The 6000-nt window shown below is 49.2% G+C and overlaps 1 long non-coding RNA gene across 1 annotated transcript; it reads right to left on the bottom strand.

The window, feature by feature from the left end:
- Positions 1-982: 982 nt before the first annotated feature.
- LOC138845806 (uncharacterized) lies at positions 983-5498 on the bottom strand. The gene is made up of 2 exons (XR_011382970.1): positions 5396-5498; positions 983-4439 (listed from the first exon to the last, which is right to left on the bottom strand). It is a non-coding gene; the product is annotated as an uncharacterized lncRNA (long non-coding RNA).
- Between the last annotated feature and the right edge of the window lie 502 nt (positions 5499-6000).

The raw sequence follows: 6000 nt of genomic DNA, 5'->3' as shown, positions 1-6000 counted from the left end.
TTCCCAGAGTTCTGCTGGCTAACACTATTGGCTAAGGCAAACTGGGGAGTTTGTAGAAAAGAGAAAGGAGCCCTCCCCTCTCAATATCCATTCCTTCTGCCTTTTTTAAGACTCTTCTACATAGGCCAGCGCTGTGGCTCAATAGGCTAATCCTCCACCTGCAGCGCCGGCACACCGGGTTCTAGTCCCGGTCAGGGCGCCGGGAGCCCTCCCGGTTGCCCCTCTTCCAAGCCAGCTCTCTGCTATGGCCCGGGAGTGCAGCAGAGGATGGCCCAAGTCCTTGGGCCTTGCAGCCCATGGGAGAACAGGAGAAGCACCTGGCTCCTGGCTTCAGATCAATGCGATGCGCCGGCCGCAGTGCGCTGGCCGTGGCAGCCATTGGAGGGTGAACCAACGGCAAAAGGAAGACCTTTCTCTCTGTCTCTCTCTCTCTCACTGTCCACTCTGCCTGTCTAAAAAAAAAAAATTAAAATTAAAAAAAAGACTCTTCTACAGAATTTAAAAATATAAAAACTGCACCCCACTCCTAAGAGCCTGGTTTAATTGATCCAGGGTGGAACACGGGCAATGGAAGCTCTACAGGGAATTCTTATGAGTCAATACTCACAGACTAACACAGCACTCAGCACCATAGCCTCATTCAGTCCTTCCAAGAATCAGGAAACACACCTGGACTTGTATCCCTGTGGGTTCTGGTGTAACTCAGGTTGAACAATGTACTCCTGCAAGCAGCTAAATCCCTGTAAAACTGCACAAACAGTCTTAATTATCTCACAGACCCCCAGAAATTGCTGCCATATGTGACAATATTATCCTTTGGGGAAAATAGGGAAATAAGGTGTTTTTAATTTGGCTGCTACTGTCCATTCCTGGATGGTATTTGCTAGCTCAGCTAATTCCCCTTTGGTTATTGGAAAATGGAGAAAATATAGATGTCACAAGAGAGATCTTCAGAAAGTCCACAGAAAATGCAAATTGTATATATATTTTTAAAAACTCTGCATGGATTTTAATTTTTCTGTACAAAAATATACTTATTCTAATCTGCTCTAATGAGTCTGAACAGGGCATCAAGTTTGGGACATTAGCAGGATAAGACATCAATTTGAAAACAGCCCTTGGAGACTGGCACTGTGGCACAGCAGGTAAAGCCACTGCCTGCAGAGCTGCCTTCTCATATGGGCACCGGTTCAAGTCCCAGCTGCTCCACTTCCAATCCAGCTCTCTGCTGTGGCCTGGGAAAACAGTAGAAGATGGCCATGAAGAAGCTCCAGGCTTCAGATCAGATCAGTGCACCTCCGGCTGTTGCAGCCATCTGAGTGAACCAGCAGATGGGAGACCTCTCTCTGTCTCTAACTCTTCCTTTCAAATCAATAGATTCATCTTTAAAAAAAAGAAAAGAAAAGAAAAGAGCCCTTGTTAAAGTATCATGAATTTTGATGAAATGAAAGCAAAAACAAACATCAGCCTGATGGGGAAAGCTGGATGGAAAAATGGTGACGTCTTTGATGCTTACTGAAAATTTTATAAAGACAATAGCCCGGAGAGATCTGCAATTTACAAACGGGACAGCGCATTTTAAGAAGGGATGAGATGTTGAAGACGAAGCCCACAGTGGCCGACCATCCATATCAATTCGTGAGGAAAATATTAATCTTGTTTACGTCCTCTCTGAAGAAGTCTGACAATTAACATCAGAAATTACAGCACCATACCACAGACGTCTCCATTATTTCAGCTTACATAACACTGACTGAAAAACAAACGCAGAACAAATTTTCTGCTTGAACTGTTGCACCCAGATCAGATGCAGATAGGAGCAGAGCTTTCTCTGGAAACTTTAAATTAATGAGGTCAATACCCTGAAGTGTTTCTTTGAAGAACTGGAAAAATGAAACATGGGCAGTATGAGCCTGAAGACAAAGCACGATCCAAGCAGTGGCTACCGAGAGATGGACGTGGTCCAGCCACAGGCAACATGGACTGCTCAGGAGCAAAGGTCACAGCAACAGTCTGTTTTCCAGAGGCATTTTTGCCTTGTTGACTCTGGAGAGGCAAAGAACAATAACTTCTGCTTGTTATGGGTGGATTTGGAGAAAGCTAACCTGCTTCAGCAGAAAGCACTCGGGAAACCTTCCCCATCACAACAATGCTCCTGCTCCCACCTCTCAGCAAACAAGGGGGATTTCATTAGAGTGTTGGTGGCAATCCAGTGGACATTCACCACAAACCTCTGACTTATTTTGTTTCCAAATAAGAAATATCTTTATATCTTTAATCCCACTTTCCTGGGAATGTTTTAAGGCCCTTTTGCACATTTACTACATAATTAATTGTTCTAATAGAAGTGCCCATGCCTATCCTATTAATATTGAGGATTGTTTCCGGGAAAAAAATTCCACAGATATATCTTAAGTCCAAGCTGTGAACTGATGTGGCTTCAGAGATGTTTCCTCATGACCGAAGCTGACTTTGAGGATTATACCATTTCAAGGGGGTCCAGCAAGGGTCTGGGGTTTGAGAGAGTTAAGTGCTATCTGTCCTTCAGTTTCTCAAAACTAAAATAGAACACGTTTGTGATCAATTGTTAAGGAATCAGGAATTTCTAGCATCACCACTTTTTTATTTATCCTTACATTTAATGTTATTTTTTCACTTACTTGAGAAGCAGAAACATACATACAGAGAGAGAGAGAGGGAGAAAGAGAGATCTCCCATCCACTCGTTCATTCCCCAAATGCCCACAAAGCTAGAGCTGGGCTAGACTGAAGGCAGGAGTCCAGAACTCAATCCAGGTCTCCCACATGGATGACAGGAACCCAAGTACTTGAGCCAACAACTGCTGCTTCCTAGGGCGCACATTAGCCAAAAGCTGGAATCAAAAGTGGAGCTGGGACTCTGACCCAGGCCTTCTGATATGGCATGTGGGTGTCCCAAGCCACATCTTAGTAACTATGCTGAATTCCTACATTACTTTTTTTTTATAAACTTATCTTTTAATTCAATTTTCCACAAACTTCCAAAATTATTTACTTAAAACATTTTTATTTGAAAGACAGAGGCATTTTCTATCCTGCTGTTTCATGTCCCGAATGTCCCCAGTATCCAGGGCTGAGCAGGGCTGAAGCCAGGAGCCCGGGGCTAAATCCCACATGAGTGGCAGGGATGCAGGTAGTTGGGCAGTTATCCCCTGCCTCCCAGGGTGCACATTAACAGGAACACGGAATCAGAAATGGAGCTGGGACTTGAACCCAGGTACTCTGATAAGGGATGTGGACACTTCACAGCTTCTTTAATCACTGAGCCAAACACCTACCCCTTGGTTCTCTATTTCATTCCAGAATGTAGTATGGGATTGGGGTGCCGTGGGTGGGTATGCACATGTGCACCTGCTTGCATTTTTTCTTTGCGTGAAAAAGAGAGGGGAAAGTATCTGAGGAAAGAGAAGGGGGAAGGAATCCCAGGCTGAAGCAGCAGCTCACAACTATTACTTGGCCTCTCTCATTCAGATAAACCCCAACCTCAGACCTCTCCCAGGGCTGCTAATTGACCAGGGGACTGCCAGGGAGCTGTGGTGCAGTGCATTAAGCCGTCACCTGGGACACCTGCATCCCACATGGGTGTGCTGATGCCAGTCCCAGCTGCTCTGCTTCCAACCCAGCTTCCTGCTACTGTGCCTGGGAAGACAGCAGAGGATGGCCCAAGTAATTAGGTTCCTACCACTTTTGCGGGAGACCTGAGTGGAGTTCCAGGCTCCTGGCTTCAGCCTGACCCAGCCCAGATTGTTGTCAGTATTTGGGAAGTGAGCCAGTGGACGGCAACTGCCCCCTTCCCGCCTCAGTGTGTGTGTCCCTTCCAGGCCAACTGTAACTAGCAAAATATGTTTCTGCAAAAACTTTTGTACCACATTCATGCAGATAGATAGTTGGCAACACAATGAGAGAGGCACAGGGACATGCAAGCAGGAAAGCAGGAGATAAAACAGCTTTGAGGCCGGCACCATGGCTCATTTGGTTAATCCTCCGCCTGCAGCGCTGGCACCCCAGGTTCTAGTCCCAGTCGGGGCACTGGATTCTGTCCTGATCACTCCTCTTCCAGTCCAGCCCTCTGCTGTGCCCTGGAAGTCAGTGGAGGATGGCCCAGGTCCTTGGGCCCTGCAACCGCATGGGAGACCAGGAGGAAGCACCTGGCTCCTGGCTTCGGATCAGTGCAGCACGCCGACCGTAGCGGCCATTTGGGGGGTAGACCAACAGAAGGAAGACTTTTCTCTCTGTCTCTCTCACTGTCTAAACCTGCCTGTCAAAATAAATGAATGAATGAATAAATGAATAAATAAATAAATAAAAGAGCTTTGAAGGCTGCTTCCAGGAAGAACACATGGCCGGTGGGTTGACAGGAAGGCAGCCATCTTCCAGGACTGAAAGGTTCTTATGCTGCCCCTGCCAGAAACATAAACAAGCAGCTCAGTCTGACAGCACAGTGGCCGTTCTGTCTTATGGGGCTGTGTCTTAGCATGGCTGCCTTGCAGGGCGTGCAGTAGACACCAGGCTGCCTGCCCACAGCCCAAGAGCATCTGCATGGAACACGCGGCCCGGGTTGGCTGCCCCTGCACCCTTGGCATGCTCCCCCTCCACCCCGCCCGTGCGCCACCCAGGGTGCAGGCAGGTGGCAGGGCCTTGGCAGCACCTCTCTGGCGTTCGCTTGCTTTCCCACTGCCCACACGTCATCCTAGCCCACGTGTCCGTGAGTGCTAGGCTGCTGTCACCATTCAGTGCTCGTCATCCCGAGGGGCAGCGCTGACTGCAAGCCGACAGCGAGCACCTCTGTGGCAGGTGAACTGGAGGCTTGGAGCCGAGAGGGTGTGATGAAAAGACCTCCCTCCCTTCTCTCCCCGTGACAGAGCACTGGCCCTGCTGAGCCCATCTCCCTGGGAAATCGCCTTTGTGACTACATGACACCCAGGAAGGAATAACAGCATGTTTCCCCAAGTAGCCTCTTTGTGGATAGTACGTCAGGCGAGAGGACGAGGGCTGCAGGGAAACTGCAGCTGACATGGCCAAAGCCGCCTTCCCATCAACGAAGCCGTGCAGGATCCTGGGGCGGGGGGCGGGGAGGGGGCAGCTGCCACAGGCTGTGAGGGAGGGGCTGCCGGTGACTCAGACACAGCGCTTGCTAACCAGCAAGCTCCGTAAGAAGGTGACAGGAAGGCAAGCGGAAAGGGAATGACTAATAAGGAAGTCATGGTGACGCGTGGGAGAGGGAGCCAGCCTGTTATTAGGACTGATGAGAGCAGAGGTGCTGCGGCCCTCGAGCCCTGACGAGCCCCACCGCAAGCCTCGCGCAGAGGGATCTGCGTCAGCGGTGAGCCTGGTGCTTCGGACAGGTGCATACTTACCCTGCCAGGGCCTAAGCTGAAGAGGCCTGACCCACCAGAGAGCTTGCAGACGGCGGCATGGAGACTGCGATGGAGGACTCTCTCGTAAGGAGAACGGAGCAACCTGGCGGAAAATGTAGGCAAGGAGAGGCGAAAGCTATGGCACTCTACCTCCCTGCTGGAGGTATAGGAGTCCCTCCTCATTCATGGTTTCACTTCCCAGCGTTCCAGTGACTCACCGTCAACTCAGTCTGAAGACGTCAGTGTTTGTCCTGGGGCCAGCGTCATGGTGCAGTGGGTTAAGCCACCACCTACAGTGCTGGTTTGAGCCCCAGCTGCTCCAGTTTCAACCCAGCTCCCTGCAAATGCGCCTGGGAGGGCAGTGGAGGATGGCCCAGGTTCTTGGGCCTCTGCTACCTGGATGGAGCTCCTGGCCCAGCCCCAGCTGTTGCAGCCATCTGGGGAGTGAACCAGAGGATGGAAGGTCTCTATCACTCTGCCTTCCAAATAAGTAATATAAATCTTTCTTAAAAAGATTTATTATTTGAAAATAAATCTTTTTAAGAAAGATTTATTTATTTGAAAATAAATCTTAAAAAATATTTGTCTTGACTCAAGAGAAAGAC

Source organism: Oryctolagus cuniculus, chromosome 16 (genome assembly GCF_964237555.1).
Source record: "Oryctolagus cuniculus chromosome 16, mOryCun1.1, whole genome shotgun sequence".
In the NCBI taxonomy this organism is placed as follows: domain Eukaryota; kingdom Metazoa; phylum Chordata; class Mammalia; order Lagomorpha; family Leporidae; genus Oryctolagus; species Oryctolagus cuniculus.
Note: the sequence above shows the minus strand (reverse complement) of the source record. Positions and strands in the feature narration are given on the sequence as shown.